Source organism: Camelus bactrianus, chromosome 7 (assembly GCF_048773025.1).
Source record: "Camelus bactrianus isolate YW-2024 breed Bactrian camel chromosome 7, ASM4877302v1, whole genome shotgun sequence".
Lineage (NCBI taxonomy): Eukaryota > Metazoa > Chordata > Mammalia > Artiodactyla > Camelidae > Camelus > Camelus bactrianus.
In genome coordinates this window covers 51,685,820-51,705,081 of record NC_133545.1, presented here as the reverse complement: position 1 = coordinate 51,705,081, position 19,262 = coordinate 51,685,820, and the positions used below count along the sequence as shown (strand labels likewise).

Below are 19,262 nucleotides of genomic sequence, written 5' to 3'. Positions count from 1 at the left end.
AAGATTGACTTTTCAGACAACTAATTAAAAACACAGTGATTTTACTTGTATCCAATATTGCTCAGTTTTGAAAATCAGGCAAAGAAAACAAGAAACAACCCAATTTTTTAGAAAAGGCAAAAATACTGAACAGTTTACAAAAGAAGACAATTGTAGGGTTGATAAACACATGAAAAAGTGCTCAATGTCTTGACTCATTAGAAAAATGCAAAATCAAATGAGACACCACTGTCTACTCACCAGAAAATCCAAAATTTAAAAGACAGAAAATACCAAATATTGGTAAGCTTGTGGAGCCACCAGAATATTCATGTATTTGCTAGTGAGAATGTCATATGGTGTATCTACTTTGGGGAACAATCTGGCAGTTCCTATATAAAACTACACAAATGCCCATCCCCTAATCCAGCAGTTCTACTCTCAGGTATTTACCTAAGAAAAATGAATATATACACGTGTACACCAGAAAAAGAAACCTTGCACCAGAATACTTGCTAAAAGCCTAAACCGAAAAACTAGCTCAAGTTTTCTTCAAAAGAAGAGTGGACAACAAACGGGGGTATGCTTATACATTGGGATGTTACTCAGAAAGAGAGGAATAAATCACCACCCGCAAGTGGGTAAATCTCACAAACATCCTAAGAAGCCTTACACAAATGAGTCATTACCGTGGGATTTGTTTGAATGATCATGACGACTAAAATGGGTAAACCTAATATGATGTAAAAACTGGGACAGTGATTGTCTCTGTGGGCAGGGGGCTGGGAGGTGAGGATTATCTTGGATTTGGCATAGTAACATTCTATACCTTGAAAGGTGTTTTAGTTACATGGGTGTATATACACATTAAAAATCATCAAATGATACACAAGTTTTCTGCATTTCACTTTACATACAATTTACCTTAAAAAAAAAAGTCAGCGAGTACTGAACTCTCGTTGATGATATGCATACTAAATGTTTTGAAGTAAAGGGCACTGGTATCTGCAGTTAACTTTAAAATGTATCAGAAAAACGAGATAAATTGGTAGACAGAGAAATTAATGGATAGAGAGGTGAAAAGTGAAGCAAACGAAATTTTAGAATCCAAGTGCTGAAGATAGGGGTACTCACTGTGTAAAACTTTCAAACTTGATGTTTGGAAACTGCCGTAAAAAATTATCAGAAAAAAACTCGGGCTGATGATTTCTCCTTTCTTCCTTGGCATGGTTCTTGAAAACTAAAAGTTGAAATGAAAAAAGCAAAAGGAACATGTAATGTAGCTGTCTAATTTAAATCAGGCTCTGATGTTCTGCTTGCTATTCTGTTAAACCAGCCTCTCCATGATTATTTAACACGGAAGTGGTTTCCTTACCCGGAGGGACTCTGTTCTCACAATAGAGAGCAAGCATGGAAGCCAATGAAGAGAGCGTGCTGGCCAGGGAAGGCACGATGAGCCTGGCGTGGGCGATGCCTGCTCTCAGACCTGCACCCCACCAGTGAGCAAACAGCAGTTCTTCCCTTATCTGTAGGAGCAAGGGACACAGTGATTAAAAGGCTTTGAAGTCAGGGGCATCTAAGTTTGAATTTGGGCTCTCCCCCTAGAGTAGCTTTCTTTCCCTATTAACATTTTTGAGCCTTTCTGAGTTTTGGTTTCATCATTTACCAAATGGGCAAATTATTAGCATGTACATGAGGAATAATGAGGACTAAAGAAGTACTGTGGGTATTAACAGTTAGTATCACAGGTGCACTCACTCATATACACACACACAACTGGAGAAGAAAGTACAGAAAAGAAGAAATTAAGTTTGATGGAATTTAAAGAAAAGTAAAGTTTTTTGAGCAAGGGGTGTAATAAAATGAGAAGCTAGAAAGAAAGTACTAAACTACACAACTCCTGGTTTTTCCTTTATTGCTTTTTTTTTTTTTTTTCTGTTCACTACATGGGTTGCAGTAGTGTTTTTTTTTTTTTCTTTCCTTTTGAAAATTAAAGCGGTGACAGCAATGATTATTCCTAAGCACAGATCTGAATAAAAAGCCACACTATGGAATATTTTACTTTCTCTGCAAATCTCTCACAACCTTCTCATAAATAAATGGGGCTAGACTCAAGGAAACTGGGCTAAATCCCTCCCTTACTGTCTGGACTGTTCCCAAATCATTCATCATGGACACAGGACGACGCGAGCTCCTCTTTGGCATATATCTTAGGGGGGTCTGGCAGGGTTAAGGAAAAGGGACAAAGAAGCCTATGCTCAAATATCTGGGGTATTTTTGTCAATCTAATGCTTTAAAAAAAAATACACAGGATACTTTTGTCAATAAATCCTTTATGTGCTTACATTGAAGGTGCTGAAAATTGCTTGGTTAGTTCAAAATTGTATCTGGAACTTTTTTGCAGAACAGTGTTCTGACAAGTGAAGATGAGAATTCGTATGTCTAGATCCTACAGTCTGTGACCTCTGAGAATTGCCAATGGCTTTTTTATTGGATTAGAATTGACTGACTCTTCCAATTTGGGTGGTATCTACTTCAATTCTACCATTATTTCTGGGCAAGGATGATGATCCTGTACTGGGCCATTTCAAGGGCAAAAATATCCTGGTCCCAGGGAACATGTGCATGTTGTGTGACAGTCACAAAATCCATGATAGATTGCTCTGTGCAGTTGCTCTTAAGTCGGCAAAGGATTCCATGTCTTTGAGATGAAACTATGTCATAGGATCCTCAATGAGAGGAAAAGGTAAAGGAAAAAACAAAGAATAAAGCTGAAGCAAGACAGAACATCTGTTATGGTATGAATGGCTCTTACAATTCCCTTCTGTTGACTCAAAAAAAGTCTTATTGTTAACTGTTTCATTTGGGAGGTATAAAATTATTTATGAGGTTTAGAATAGAAAGCCACCATATTTTATCTTTTTCTGGCTCCTATGGTTAAAAAAAATTGCCAAACTGTGGTTGTGGCAAGGAGACTTAAGTGAAAAGTGCATTTTATAATTTCTTTAATTAAACGTGATCAAAGGTGCCCTTAGAGCATTTTCCTAGTTATGTGGCACTGTCTATATTCTCTTAACATAGCCATTGGCTCAGGGTCCCTGTTGTTGGTTCAAGGGTTCCTTCTGCTGTGAACGACCAAATTTTTCCATTCTTTGAAACCTAATGTTTTACTATACACAGATGAAACACACCTGTTTCTGATATACAACTGCTTTCAATTCTTGTTAACTGTGAGAATTCATGAAATGGAAAAAAAAAACCTGTGTTCCCTATTCTGGTGTAAAATATAATTTGGAGCTTCACATTGTTGACTAAAAACATAGTGAGTACCTACTATGTGCAAGGAAGGCACAATGGGATTCAACAAATCTGAAAATGTTGATTGAGCACCCACTCTGGGTCAGGCTTTCTTGTACAATCTAAAAGATGGGCTATGACAACAGAGGAAACAAACACCAATATCAAGCAGGGAAGGAATGGGGCTAAAGAGTGCTGAGGGTAGGTTTAATTTTAACTAGGATGGCCAGGGAACTTAGTATTGGGGAAAATAAGAGTATAATGGGGAAATCTGAAGACTGAAAAAAAAACAATGAGAGTGCAAGCCATGTAGGTCTTTGGGGAAGACCTATCCCAGCAGAGGGAGCTATAAAGCCCTTGAAGTACAGGAACACTGAACACTCCTGAAGTAAAGAAAAACACCCAGTGATGCTATAACTGAATGCCTGGGTTGGGAAATAGCACAGTATGAGTTCATCGATGTAACAGGGAGCCAATTATACAGGGCTTGTAAGCCATTATAAGGACTTTGGTTTTTACCATGAGTGAAATGGGAGCTTTTGGAGGGGTGAATAACAGAAGACATTATCTAAGTTTTAATAATACCTGAATCAGTATGGTTGCTCTCTCTCTCTCTCTGTCTACATATATATATACACATATACATATATATGTACTCTGTATATATATGTACACACACACACACACCATGGGATGGGAGTACAGAAATAGAGAAACCAGTTAGCAAGCCATTGAGTCACCCAACATAAGAGATACTTTTGACTTGGATTGGGGTCATAGATACGAAATGATGAGAAGTGTTCAGATTCTGAATATATTTTGAAGACAGAACCAGTGAGATCTGTTGAAAGACTGTATTGAATGAATTAAGAGAAAGAGATCAATCAATGATGCTTCTAAAATATTGGTTGCCATTGACTAGAGAGGGGAAGCTAGGAGGGAAAGCAGATTTTGTGGGGGGAAATTGGGGTTTCTTTTTTGGACACATTTCATTAAGAGGCCAAGTGAAAAGGCAAGTGAAGATGATTCAGCATGCGGGTGGGGATAACCATCTGATGGTGAGGTAGAGAGCCAGGCTTGACATGGATATTTGGGAGTCATCAGCATTTAAATGATATTTGAGATCATCTTGGGAGTGAGTAGATATCGATCAAGTTCAAAATACATAGTTAAGAGTCCAGATGATGAGCCCAAACCAAGAGAGGGAGAGAAGGAGAGACAGACAGACACCAAGAGGAAATGGCCAATGAGGGAGGAAGAAAACTGAGAAAGCGTGATGCCCTAGAAGCCAAGTGAAAAAATAAAATGAATAAAATGAGGATTGTACTCCTTGATGTATAGAAATAATTCGTTACCCTATCGTAGAGATCTGGTTATATAAAAGTATTCCAAGTTTAGTACATGAGTGGTAAGTGCTACTGAGGTCTGTTTCCAGCTGCTACAATCGCACACGGAAGAGACTTCCTGACGCTCGGCACATGAGAGGGCCCCATGAAGTAGGCAGCATCTCAACCCAGCGTTGACAGGCGTGTAGAAACTGGTAGAAGGGGAAGGAGAGAGGACAGTTATGTGAGAGGGAACATCTTACAAAGAAGCTTAGAGAAGGAAAAGAACAAAGTATATCTGAGGACCAGGCTGGCCTGAGTACAGGATGTATCGCCCACTTTCTACACACCTGTAAGGCAGGTTTTCAGGGGCCGAAAGAGATGTTCACATTTTGCTGTGTTGTTTTTGGTTTTCTTTCTTTCTTTCTTTTTTTTTTTTTTTTTAACAACTTCAAAATCAATGGGTATAAGAAACAGTGAAGTTTACTTTCTTTTCAGTCCTTTCCCCCAATCTAACTCTCACCTACCAAATCTTGTATTTTCACCCATAAATACCATAACAGCCATGCACAACATTTCTATCAATTTAGAGTTTGGAGATTTTGTTCTGTGTAAGCTCCGGTGGGAGGAAAACAGGGCTAACATAAATATGCACAAATATTCATTGTAATATGAGTCCGTACTGTGTTTCATGTCTGAAATTGGGAGAAAGGAGGTAGGGAGAGAAATAGGAATAAGGTAAGTCTCACTCTTCGAACAGTTGCACAAATTTATGAGAAGAGTCTGCCTTAATAGCTGGAAAGTAGAAAATTCATTCTATAGATTTGGAGTTAGGCCCAGCATATCTGACCTTTGCTCCAGTTCCCTGGAGACAGAGAAAGTTATGTTGCCTGCAACCATATACAAAATTCCTTAGAAATAACAGTCATCATCTCTGGGGTCTGATCAACCCATGGCACTGGAATCACATGAGATTTTCTTTTCAGTAACAGACAGGAAATATCTTAATAGATTCCATTCCTCAAAAAAATAAACATGGTAAATTTTTTTTTGCAGATTTTTTAAATGTGATTTTAATCTTAGGGCCAATTTCACAGGTTTTCTTTTCCCCCCTCCATCTTTGTATTCCCAATGGCATAGTGGGAAGAACTGAGTCAGAGGACCTATTATCCAATTCCAACTCAGACACCAATTTAAGTCCCTTAGCGTCTTTGCACCTCATGGGTCTCATTTGCAAATTAAGAGAGAGGACGCTGATGTAAAGTAAAGTAGGAAAGACTCAACACTTCGTAGTCAACAGACTTAGTAGCTATGTGATGCTGGGCAAGCTACTGAATGTCTGGATTTCAGCTGTCACACTGCAAATTAGAGAGAATCACAGCTCTCACACAGGGCTGTGAGGAGGACTGAAAGAACTCATGCACAGAAAATTTCTGGCAAATAGTAGACCCTCAATAAACAGTCATTTCCTTCCTTCTTTTAACTTGCACATTTCGGTTTCAATATAACATCAAGCCTTAATCTGAGGGGAAAAAAAAACCTGTGAGAGAAATTCTAGAGTTTCTCACTATTAGTTGTTTTGATTTTTTTTTTTAATTGGCATCCAGTTTGTTACAGAGAGTAAGAAGGCCTCTATCTTTAGGGTAAAAATAAAGAATTTGTGTGTACCACATGAACAGTGAGGAGAAAAGCGGTATTCCCCTGGGGAGAAATTTTTAGATTATTTGGGGACAAAAGAGGAAGGAAGGAAGGGAGGGAGGAAGTTAGTTGATAAATAGTTTTAAAGCCTATAAATTAAAAATGAGCCAAGTAGGAGAAAGAAAGGTATTTGCTCTGTTGCCCTTCCCATTAGGACGGGTTAGGTATTACGGCTGGCATGACACAGTCGTCTTTCTTTTTCCTTACATGGAAAAAAAATTTTTTATGAAACTGAGTTTACAGCAGGAATGTCAGCTCAGTGAATGATTCAATGCTGTATGTAAGAGGAAGTGTATACTTTACTACTTTGACCTTCCTGTATTTTTCATATTTTGCCTGGCTATGTATTGCAACCATTCCTTTCAGTTAGCAAATAAAGTCTAATTTGCAGCTGCCTTTATAAAACTAAAGCTTCCCTCCTACAAATGAAAATGTTAAAGTCCTTCCATTTGATCTCTAGTATCATACAATTCAGTATTTGAGACATAGAAAATGCCCCAAGCATGAAAAACACACAGTAAATAGTCACCGTCCCTTAGCGCCATCCATTACTCAATGTTTCAGTTTGTCCTGTAGTGTGAAATGTAAATGAAGAGAAAGAGGAAGGGAGACAGAGCAGTAATTCATGCCTGTCCAGAAAGTTTGGCGCTGTTGCTCCAAGTAGAGGGAGCCATTTACAGGAGAAAAACGTAACCAGAGCTGATGGAAGTATGGAAGATGAGATCATCCACCAGCAGCAATCTTTCAAATTCATAGACACTTTCGGATTCATGAGGTGAGAATGAGCAGTGCGGAGGACTGTGAAATTCATTTGTAGGGTTTGAATTTGTTAACACGCATTCTCAAGCTGTCTTTGTTATGAGATAGTGCTCAAATTGTAAGTGAAAAAAAAATCAGTATGGAAAATATCCCTGTTAATTGAAATCATAATAGTGTGAAACGTAAGACAAAGGCTGTATGTAACTCTAAAGTGTTGTTTAAAAGAGGAAAAAAATACGTAAATTTAGAACTTTGGAATCATCTTTTTGAGGGGAAATACTTACCTAATCTTTTAAATGGTTAATTTAAATTAATTAATCAATTCAAATTTATTCAAATATATTTGCCTTCTATTAAGTATGATCAAAATTTGTCTTGAAATTTTTTAAACTGAACTTTTGCTTCAAGGCAGAATTAAACATCAGTGATTTAAGATTTAAAAAAGTAATTTATGGAATGAAGCAATAATCCATACTTCTCTTACATTTCTCCCACAATACCTCACATAGATATTATTTCAATTTTAAAATCAGAAGGGAATGCACCTGAGATTCTGCATTTCTCATAAGCTCCCAGGCCATGCTGATGCCACTGGTCCACGGACCACACGTGGAGTAACAAAGCCCCAGATCATGACAAAGGAGGAAAGTTTACCCTAGAAATTGCATCTAGAGAAGTCTGAATATCAAATGATCTTTCTCACCAACCCCTGTTCCCACTGTGTTATTTTCAAAGGAATCTACTCTACAAAACATAAACAAAAGTAACTAACATATTCAGATAATCACAATGTGATATTTTACTAGGGTAAATACATGAATTATTTAATTCAATTCCTGAAACAGCCTGTGAAGTAAATGCTTTTATCATCTTCACTTTTTGGAAAAATAAGTAGGCTTGGGGAATTTAATTAATCAAGTCAAAGCCATATATGCATGATTTAGAAACAGTTCTGAATTTGGCAAATCTGACTCCAGAAACTAAATATTTTAGTCAGTTTTGCTACTATTATCCATATTGCTCTATTGCATTCTTAGTTATCTTGCAAACAAAGCACTAGACACAAAATACACAGCAGGGATACAATTATGTATGAACTTTAGGGCATACCATCTTCATTGACAGCTTCCAGAATAGGAGTCACTCAGGAATAACTGCCCTTGACATTAGTATCTAAAATGCTTGGTGAATAGCAGCAGCCTTGATGCACTAAATAATCACTTTCAAGAGCCAGAATGAATACAAGGTGAAGATAAAATACTTACTGGATTCAGCTCCTTTAGGCTCAAGAAAGGCCAGATAGAGTCTAGATAAGGACGCATTGGAGGCTACACAGCCCTGAACACATGGGATAGCCCCTAAAGCTCCACACCTGAAAAAACAGCCCTTAAAATTTAGGATCCCTGGAAGATTTTTACTACATGAAGGGTACACTGTTAAATATTTTCTGCATTCTGTTACTTTTAAAGAGTATAATCCCTCCTAAGGTGTACTGGCCCAGGGTCTTTGAACTAGCCTAGACCAGAATTAACTAGGAGCCATCATTTTCATCCTGTGTTATAATTATGTTTGCTTATTTCACACTGTTTAACACACTCCCTGGTATTAAACTACATCACAAGCCCTTCAGCACCTGTTGCTTATTTCTGCCATACCGAAAATATTCCTTTCTCCTTACTATTCGTGTGCAAAGAGAAGATGAACTTGCCAAGAGCTGTCATTCTTGAATGTACCTGCCAAGTGTCAGACACTTTAATAGATGAAATGCTTATAGCATATGCCGTGGTTGCTGCCGCTACCAACTGCCAGTGCCCAGTATTTCACAAGAGATTGAATATATGCAGGATGACAGATTCATTCCCTGATATATGCATATGTGACCACGTGCCCATGGGTTACACCATGCTTATATAACACACCCCAGGTTAGCCCTGGCTGAGAATGTATCTTACAGTAATTTACTACCTTACCTCTTCAGCTTCTAAAACCAAGAATAAATCTCTTGGTCTGTATTTACTGATTTGTTGGCAGTCCCTTTCATGTCATCAGGCCGTGTCCTAAAAATAAAATACAATTGGGTTTATGGCTACAAGGTTGCAGCACCTACTACCTTTTCTTCGCTTTCCTTTTCTAAGGATGCCTGATACTTTCCCCCTCTTCTGTGAGGTCTTTAATCCATCCCGATGAAAGTGAGTACTGCCAAGTTACAGTATCCAGAGTTGAACTAAGCTTAAATAGCCGGGTGAAGCTACCAGTTACTGCGGCTGGGTCACTGGACCCTAATACTCTAGGGACACTAGTCCATTCTCATGTATGGGACAGCAACCAGCATCCTACATAAAGGCTTTCCCTTAGATGTAACTGAGGAACGGGGCCTGGAACAGAGGTGTCCATCCTTGATTCTTATTGAGGAACCCATCAGGGCGAAGACAGAAAGGAATGTGTCCCTTTCCCATGAGTTACTCATCTCTATCCTGCCAGTCTTGTCAGATCTTATCAGAGGTGTGGAATAGAAGGGAAAAGGGGAAGGGATGGTTCTTCAGAATGCTGACATGGGACTAATAATGCCAAGAAAGATGGAGTGATGGAGATACCTTTCTGCTTTCATTGCTTTCAGTGTGCTTGGCCCTCCCTGACCATGTGTATATACAGTCGGCAGAACATTAACCCCTTTTCCCTGACAGATAGCAAAAATCAATCTACATCTTTCCTGCAACCCACAGTAAAACTGACCTCTGCAGGAGGCAGCAGTCTTATTTTATGAGCACCATGCTTCATGCAACCTTAAGAGAGGACGACTTAGGACAATTAATTTTCCCTTGTGAAACAGTAGAGCAAAATATTCCTAGATAATCTCTCTCTCTTCCCCCTTTCCCTCTCTCCCTCCCTCACCGCCCCCCACTCCCCATCATGTTTATAAACACCACTCAGAGCCAAGGTTCTTGATAATTAAAGAATGAATTACACATCTTAAGACCTCTACTATTAGAATATATGTGAGTTTATTTCATTAACAGCAAGCTGTCATGAACCAGGTGGTCAGAAGCTTGTTGGTGCAGCACCAGAATGAAACCAAAGGACCTTTCTCAGAGGAAGAATTTCCAAAGATGTTATTCTAAGTCAGTGTACCAAGTTCTGCACTGACAATTCATTATACCTTCTGGAATGGGAGGTCTTGCTGTACAGGGCTGTTGTCGAACTGGATTTTCCTTATCCCAAGTTAACTTATGATGCTTCGGGAACTAAACCTCCTTGGATGTGATACACAAGTCACAAGTAAGATTTTTTCTCAGAGCTTCTTGGCACATCTAATTTCTAACTGATGCCAGTGATGACATAAAAACTGGACTGGGATATACTTGAAGACAATAAGATTCTTCAGGTATACTCAGAATGAGTTCATTTTATCCAGCAAAGGAACAGAGCACCTGTAGGTAAGTTGTCTTTGTTCCTAAAAGTCTACCTCCTGCTGACAGTATTATTGGATCATTATCTAGGAAAACAACTGTAGATAAAGGTCAGAGCTGGTGGCTCTCAGTGCACTCAGAAACTAACACATATGGGACAGAGTTAGAACTCTTTTAGAGCCTAGGCCACTGATCAAATTCCAAAGAGAATTCTGTGCACAGTTACTGCAAAAAATTAAAAAGGAGATTAGAGACCTATATCCAGCCAGAATAATTGGAAAGCTCTGACATATACCATTATATTGTTTGATGAACATTTCCAGAAGAAGATGTCTGTTTTGGCCTTTGCAGTGTGAGTAACACATGTCGAAAAGGAGGACAGAAGGCTTATTTTTATATAGATAGCAGAAAGCTGCTCGCCTTGTTAAGAAAGTATGGCAGGCTGATTTTGTCTTTCGTTTTCCTTTGTAATTTCAAAGTCCTCCCAGATAAACCTTTGTGGTATACAACTTGGTTTTGACATCCTGGCTTTATGCCTCTAAATGTTTATAAGTCATGCAAGGAAGTCATCTATCTTGACCAATACGGCTCAGACATATTTTCCTTGTTAATTACACATGTTTGGACTGACACTGCAGTGATACAGTTTCATTTGTTTAAAACAACAGAATGGATGGCTCTTTAACTCAGCAAATGTAGGTAAAATTCTTCCCTGAGTAAATGCAACAAGTCTGGAAATTATAAAGGCACAGGCACTAGTGGCTGAAACCCCAGAGACTAAGAAGCTGATATTCTGCAAGGATCTCTTATTTGGATTAAGAGTATGTTGGAAAAGTACGACATAATTATCCAAAAAATTGTAATTATAATAATCTATATGTTAGACACGACAATAAGATTGGTGTCCTGAAAATAATTGCCAGTTTAAAAGGAAACAGAGGCATTTTTAACTTGGACCCAATGGAAATGTTCAGATTTTGGCTGTGTGTTTGAGAAGGACCTCAACAATTTTTTACACTCGCCAGAACACCAGCAGTTAACCCCGTAATGGCCAAGTGCTGGTTATTACCTTACATTTGGTCCACAGCTGCATGGTTCTGCTCGCTTTATTGTCATTTCAGCTCTCAGCCCATTAGATGCCTGGTGACCGCTTGCATGCAGAGGGGCCTTTGGTTAACTAAACCCCCATCAGGATCACAGCTGTTGTAAAATATCCAGTGACAAAAATATCCATGTGCCATGCGTGGTAGATAAATCCATAAGCCAGTTCAAGCAAAACTTGAAAAACAAACGAGGGCACTGGTCAAATTCTCTGGCTTCTGAACATTACAAACTACATTTGCTTTACTTTTAGGAATGTGCTTTGTAAAATTCCAGCATTCCCCTCTCAGTGCAATGGGTGATTGGGGCTAAATTTCAAAGTGATAGGCTCAGTTCAGCAAAAATACACCTTTCCATCTTCCCTCACTCAGCAGTTAGAGAATGAATGTCATGTTCAATAGTTCAGACAGATTCCTGATTTTTGGCACAATACTAACCTCACCGTTGGATATTTATTCACAATGCATATTAACTTAAACATCAAACCCTTGTCCAGTTTCTCCCAGCCTAGAGGCTTACCACAGTGGTTATATATGTGCAAGTACATCTTACCACAACTGTTTGCCAAAGCTGTCAGGGCCGGTTCACGGCACTGAGTCCCCTGTAGGTAATTATACTTGGGGTTCACATGGTCAACCTTATGTCCAGTTATGACATTGAGAGATTGTGCTCATTGTTCTTCCTCTTGCTACCTGTAAGCATTTAAAAACAGAAAGGAGACAAGGAAGTAAATGACCTGTAACAACAACAATAGGATGAAGAGTTCTGTTTTGCAGTTTATCACCAATGCCACTCCTTTGTCATTTTGTCAAGATCCAAAATTAAGTACCAGATGTGATCTGAAACTCTCTTAGATATAACTAAATTTATACTCACAAAGGGGGAGTTGTTTCTGGTTCTGACTCATCTAAAATTTAGTTTGTATTACCTGTGTTGATTGATTTGGATTCCTACTCCACACAGGTTCTGTTCTTTCCATTAGATTGTTGAGATGTTCCTTAAGAGTCAGTGACCTAGATTTGTGTTCTTCATTAACTCATTCAAACATGTCTTAAGTACCTACTAGGTGCCAGGCATTGGGATAGAATATTAATAAGCCACAGTCCCTGCATGCAAGGGATCTAGGGTTCAGAGACACATAATCTCTCAAATATAAGAGAAGATTCTTTTTCCCCCCCTTTCATTCATTCTCCATCCTGACCCATATCAGGTAAGCCCTCAAGAAGAAGGTAAATTAACTCTTGAAAGAAAAGCAAAATTTAGGAAATCAAAGAAAACGGAATGACATGGACTCTTACAAGGAAACACTTTCTGAAAAGAAGAGAGACAAAATACGCTGAATTTTAGGGAACAACAAATAACTCAATACAAAATGCTAGAGATGGAGAGAAAGAAGAGACTAGAAGAGAAGGTAGGGCTGATCAAGGAGGGCTTTACATGCCAGACTATAGCGTCTGGAATCTATTAGATGATGAAGGTACATTTTAAAATGTTATGAGACAGAACATCATGATGAGCTAATAAGGGCCTATGCTGAGCACTACTTGCCGTAAGCAGGGAAAATAAATATATTGAATATATTTAGGAAATAAAATGGATAGGGTTTCTTGTGGGAAAGGTAGAGGAAACGCTGGTGTCAAATACGATGCCCAAGTTTTGTCTTGAGTTAGCCGATAGATTTTACTACTTGAAATAAGACACAGAAAAGGTAATGGGACCAAGAGCGTAGGAGAAAGCTTAAGACGTGAACTGGAGGTAGGGAATTTTAAATCTGAAACTACAGAAGAGATAAAAAGTAAAAATATAAATGAGCTTGTCTATCATCAATTTTCTCTGAAACTAGAGTTTTAGAATCTGTCAGACAACATCTATCTAAAAAAGTTTTTTTCAAGATTATGCTTGAGAAGATTGAATCTGAAAGTCAACCCTTCCAACTGGGAAAGAATGGTAATTAAGAACAACACTATTTCCTGAACACTGTTATCTGAACCTAGAATTTGTTTATGTAACATACAGGCTTTGCATTTCACTTACGTGAAAATACTGTGCTATAAACCTTTTAAAGCCAATGTTGGAAACTATACATTTCATTAGATATTATTCAATCTTTAATAAAAAATAAAATGTATAGACCAGCCATTTACGAGAGAGAGAAAGGTAATAATACGTGTGTGTGTGTGTGTGTGTGTGAGACAGAGAAAGAGGTAATATGAGAAAATATCCACATTTAATAAAAATGCAAGTTAAAATAACAATTTGGTGTCATTGTTGATCTGATTGGCAAAGTTGAAGAAATGGTAAGAAAACAAGAAATAAGTACTTTGAAATAGTGTTAAAAGATATAGAAAGATAATTTCTGAAAATATAGATGAAAACCTTTAAATTTTGCACATCCTTTTTTATCAAGTATGTTATTCATAAATTATGGGTGTACTGAAGAATTAAGCTGCAAATAAATGCATCCCGGTTGTGTATATGCTACAAATGAAGTGGTAGTTCTTTTTATCACTGTGGGGTTTTTTATTTTAAAGGGACCATCATCCAATATTCAAAAAACACTTAAAAATGAAAATGTTAATATTTCTCAGAAGTACTTTTGAATGGGCAATTTTAGTCATTCTACACAGTACAAAATTCTACACTCCCCAAAGTCCTCGTCTCCCATTTCTCTCTCTAAAATCCTCCTCATTACAGTTTGGTGGCTGCTCCCAGTGTCTCTGATTCTCTACTAAAACTCTCCAAAACTTTTTCTACAATTGAGCTCTGACCGTTTCTTCTCACTCACCTCTTTTCTCCATCTTTTCAGCTCAGGTTTTTTTTTTCTTTTCTTGCATGTGTCTTCCTCACATGAATTAATACAGCGTCTTAGACTTACACAGAGCTCTAATTCATCCATTTCCTGGATCAACACAGCAAAACCCCATGCCTGAAACTGCTTAGACAATAAAGTATCCTCCTCCTTTAGAAGGTAGAAGAGAAGGCTTTAGAAGAGTGACAGCTGAAAATATGTAGATGTTAATTTTTGGAATTTCCTGTCATGGAGAATTTATCATATTTATCATGTTTTTCACTGAGATACTTTGAAAATCTATTCAGCAATAGTAGATTGGTTTAATTATGCTAAAATAATGCAATAGAATTTGAAGACATAGTTTTCAAAATGTGTGTATGTACATACGAAATATATTTAACACAATAATATTCATATATTAAATTTGAAATCCAAGAAATAAATTAGTGTGTATAGTTAATCATTTCACTTTTTATTTCTGGCTATGTTCATATACTTATATCAAAATATTCTCAATAGGATTAGAAATTACGCTTTTTCTTATGTCCTATATTTTCTAAATATTTTATCATGAGCATTTATGATAAGATTAAATTATTTGTGAAGGTGAAAATCTTTACTGCTCTAATAAAAATAATGTTTAACTCAGAGAAAGGAAAAGGCCTCTAATGTCATCCAAACTGAATTTTTTCTTTTACAGTCATGTATGCTGGTACTTCTAAAAGACAGATGGATGCGAATTATTTTTAGCCACAAATTTAAAAAGATACAACAGTTTCCAACTATATTACTTTGCTAGGGCTGCCATAACATGCAGACAGGTTGCTTAAATAGCATTAATTAACTTTCTTACAGTTCTGGAGGCTGGAAGTCCGAGATCAAGGTGCTGGCAGAGTTCATGTCTCCCGAGGCCTCTCTGTGTGGCTTGCTCGTGGCCACCTTCTTGCTATGTTCTCACGTGGCCTTTCCTCTGTGCATGTGCATCCCTGTAATCTCTTCCTCTTCACATAAGGAAATCGTCCTATTGGATTAGGACCCCGCCATTATGACCTTACTTAACCTAATTACCTCTTTAAAGGCCCAGTCTCCAAATACAGTCACATTGGGGCTTAGGACTCCAACATATGAATTTTGAAAAGAGACATAGTTCAGTCCATAATACCAACTAAAATATACTCTATTAGTTAAAATAAAATTTAAAAGTTCCATAAGGTGGATAGCAAAATAATAAAAGATAAAGCTTATATAGTAGCGCTACTGTGTATCTTATTATATTCAAATTCTTTGAAAATGTGTTATCTACAGAGTAACCATTAACTAAGAAGTATAATTAATTGAAGATTCCTTTTTTCCGTAATGCCGAAAATGGAAAGAGGCTGAATGTACTTCCTCCATTTGTAATCTGGCTGTGCCATTACAAGGTGTCACATACACAACTATGCTAACAGATACAGTCATCCAGAATGCAAAGCTGGAAAGGAAATGGTTTACCCCAGGGCATGCCTGAAAGAGATCAGGAGGCTTACTCATTAGTTGCTCTTTGTTTTCTACTTTGGATTACATCAAACTGACCAAAACTCTTATTTATTACTAGTCCACTAAAACAAAAGCAGAGTTTAGACAGAGAACATTAATCAATTCATATTTCAATAAGCACAAAGATTACATAGGCTAATAAATCATGCAACCAGCTGTGTCTTTTTTAAAAAGCATTGGTAAATAATCACTTCAACTGAAATTAATTGCATCTTTTTTACCCCCAGTCCCTCACACACACACAGCAGTGTGAAAGTATCTGGAGACAGAGAATAAGCTGAGATTCAGTCATAAATAAGATAACCAATTCAGCATACAAACCAGGTAGTACATGGTAAGATCACTGAGTTCTTATGTATAGAGCCAAAGCAAAACAGAGTGCTAAGAAATTAGATCACAAATTTTTTCAAGGGACGTAGAGAGTTTTTTAATGTGTAAAAATTCATCCATATATGAAGACTTCTTTTTGTGGTATCTCCATCGGTAATGATTGTATTTACCCAATTTTCTTCACCTTTCATCAAATAATTTAGTCAAATTATTCCTGATTGTAACACTTTTTTTGAAATGTGGATTTCTAGGATTAGCTATGGGAAATAAATCATCTCATGCCCCGAGGCCCATACTTTATCCACTACATGCATCAACATGGCAAAAATCCACACCCAGAACCTTCCTAAAAAATGAAGTCTCTTTCCTCTTTAGAAAAGAGCACATGAGAGATGACTGGGAATACTTTTATGTTACGTATTCCAAACTGTTCGGACAGTGTTAACTGCAGTCACCATGTTTTACATTAGATCTTCAGACTTAGTCATCTTATCGCTGCAAATTTATACTCTTTTACCAGCCTCTCCCTATTTCCCCCATCCTCCAGCCCTTGGCTAACCCTTTACGCCTCTGTTTGCATGAGTTTAACTTTTTTTTTTTTTTTTAAAGATTCCATATACATGTCATACCATGCAGTATTTGCCTCTCTCTGTCTGGCTGTTAAACCTAGCCTAATACCATAAGGTCCATCCATGCTGTCACAAATAGGAGGGTTTCCTTCCTTCTCATGGCTGAATAATGTTCCATTTTATATATACATTCATATATATACTTAAGATATATAGCATGTCTTCCTTATTAATTCAGCCATTGTCTGTCTGACACTTAGATTGTTTCTTTATCTTGGCTATTGCAAATCATGCTGTAATAAACATGGGGGTGCAGATCTCTCTTGGATATCCTGTTCTAATTTTCTTTGGATATATGCAGTCATGATCTAACATAAAATACATAACTATATTTGATAACACCACATTGTGTAACAGATTTGCTAAGAGTAGAACTTTAGTGTTTTCACCATAGAAAAACAAACAAAAAATATAAATATGTGAGGGAATGAATGTGCTAACTAGTGGGGGGGAATCTTTTCAGTGTCTAGGTATATCATCATGATGTACACTTAAAGTATCTCATAATTTTATGTCAACTGTACTTCAATAAAGCTGAAATAAAAAATGAATATAAAACTATACCTTGGCAGCTGATTCTTCTTCTTCTTCTAGGGACTTCATGAAGTCTAATTCTATCACATCTCACACTTCTGTTTACTTTGGTCAACACTAAATCTGAGGCTCCCAAGCCATCAATTAACATGAGGACTGCTGACAGGCAACATAACCTGTCTAGAATCAGGCTGCAACTTACTGTGACCTTGGGCAAATCACTCAAGTTTCCAGCATTTTAGGTTCCTCATCTGTAAAATGGGGAAATAATACCTACCTCACGTTAGGAGGAGTAAATGATAATACTGGCCAAGCATTTAAACAGTGGCTAGCACATAGCAGTTTCAAACAAAGAAATACAGTGTATCTCTTCATCTGACCAAATGCTGCTCTTTTCCGAATCTTTCTCCTAGGCCTTGGAAACCCCAGCACAGGTTGGGCCAGCTTCATGGGCTTGCTACCTGTGCAGTTATGCAGGACACCACACTTAGACGGGCCCACTTTTGATGTAGTGCTCTTCTTTCCATCTTGAAATCCTCAGTGATTCCTGAACATGTTGTCCTGCATTTCCGTTTTACGCTTGGCCCTGAAAATTATGTAGCCTGTCCTAACAGTATGTTATCCTGAGATTCCCCTATCACTTCAAACTCTTCTCTATTGTATTTAACTTCTTAACTTAAGTCTTGGTATAGCATTTTCCGTGTCTGATGCAGTGGATTTTTTTTTTTTTTCCCGTTATAGTGCACCATCTACCACAGGAAGGTCTAGAGTCAGGCTGCAGCTTACTGTGACCTTGGGCAAATCACTTAAGTTTCCAGCATCACTTTACTCCAGAAGGTTAAGGAGATGGGTGTGTATCACTCCCTCCCATTTGAAGCTTGCACCATCAGATTAAACCACCCACCATGTCTCCTCCTTAGTCTCATATTTTGACCCAATCACTCCCTTAAATCTCCTCTTGATTCATTCTCTTCTTCTCCATCCCAAGTCATGCCATCGTTCTTGACAACTCCAGAATTCATACGGATGAACCATTTAGCCTGCCCCTCATATCCTTCCCTTCCTCTCCTCCAATCACCTGTTCCTCCACTCTCTCCCATCCAGTGACACTGACTTCGTCCGCAGAAACTCACCAAACCTGAAATCTTAAAATCAGCCCCTCCTTTCTCTGGCGTGGCACCTGCTGTTCTTTCCACCTACATTCTCAGCTACTCATTTTGCAAGGATTCTTCAACTTCAGTCAGACATCTAAACCACTGACTTCACTTTTCTCTCTCTTTCAACCTACTTCTGTTTCCTGTTCCCCTTTTAACCTAGCTTTTAGTCCATGTTTCCTAACAGAAATAATTCCATTTTTATTATTTTACCTTGCATCCTTTTCTTCTCTAGCATCTTCCCTGGAAAAACTCGAACATTGGCTGAAACCATTTTAAAACTTTTTTCATGCCAACATCTGAGAAGCTAAATGTAACTGAAGATAAACAACTAGGAAGCTAAAACCACTTTAAATTTCTGCTAAATTTTTCACACAGGGATTTAACACTGCCTGGTAAACCCACTGTCCTCATGCAGTAGTTCCAGTAGTAGCTTCACTTCCCCAAACAAAAACATAAATAATCTTTTTTACATTCTCTCTAGTCTCTTCATACTACTGCTCGTTTCTCTGCTCTCCATCTCAAAGCTGCTAGAATGATTGTTTTAATACTGATCGTATTTCCTACCATTCACTCCTCAACATATGATTTTGTAGGGGTTTCTTCCCAACAAACTCAAGAGTCTTTTCTTCTTACGGTCACTTATGGCCATAATCTCACCAAATCTGCTGTTCTGTGCTCTTCTTATTTGACATTCACCAACATTCTGTGATTGACATTCT

General features: G+C 37.8%; 1 protein-coding gene across 8 annotated transcripts in view; it reads right to left on the bottom strand.

Annotated features, from left to right (window-relative positions):
* The window catches only part of CRPPA (CDP-L-ribitol pyrophosphorylase A), a 358,292-nt gene that overhangs the window by 62,220 nt on the left and 276,810 nt on the right, over positions 1-19,262 (bottom strand). For all 8 annotated transcript variants that reach the window (XM_074367397.1, XM_074367395.1, XM_074367399.1 and 5 more), the window contains exons 16-21: positions 14,352-15,378; positions 12,119-12,258; positions 11,535-11,743; positions 9,029-9,115; positions 1,355-1,505; positions 1,114-1,219 (exon numbers count right to left, since the gene is read on the bottom strand). The gene's annotated coding sequence lies outside the window, so the exon portion shown is untranslated. The remainder of the gene's footprint in view (positions 1-1,113; positions 1,220-1,354; positions 1,506-9,028; positions 9,116-11,534; positions 11,744-12,118; positions 12,259-14,351; positions 15,379-19,262) is intronic.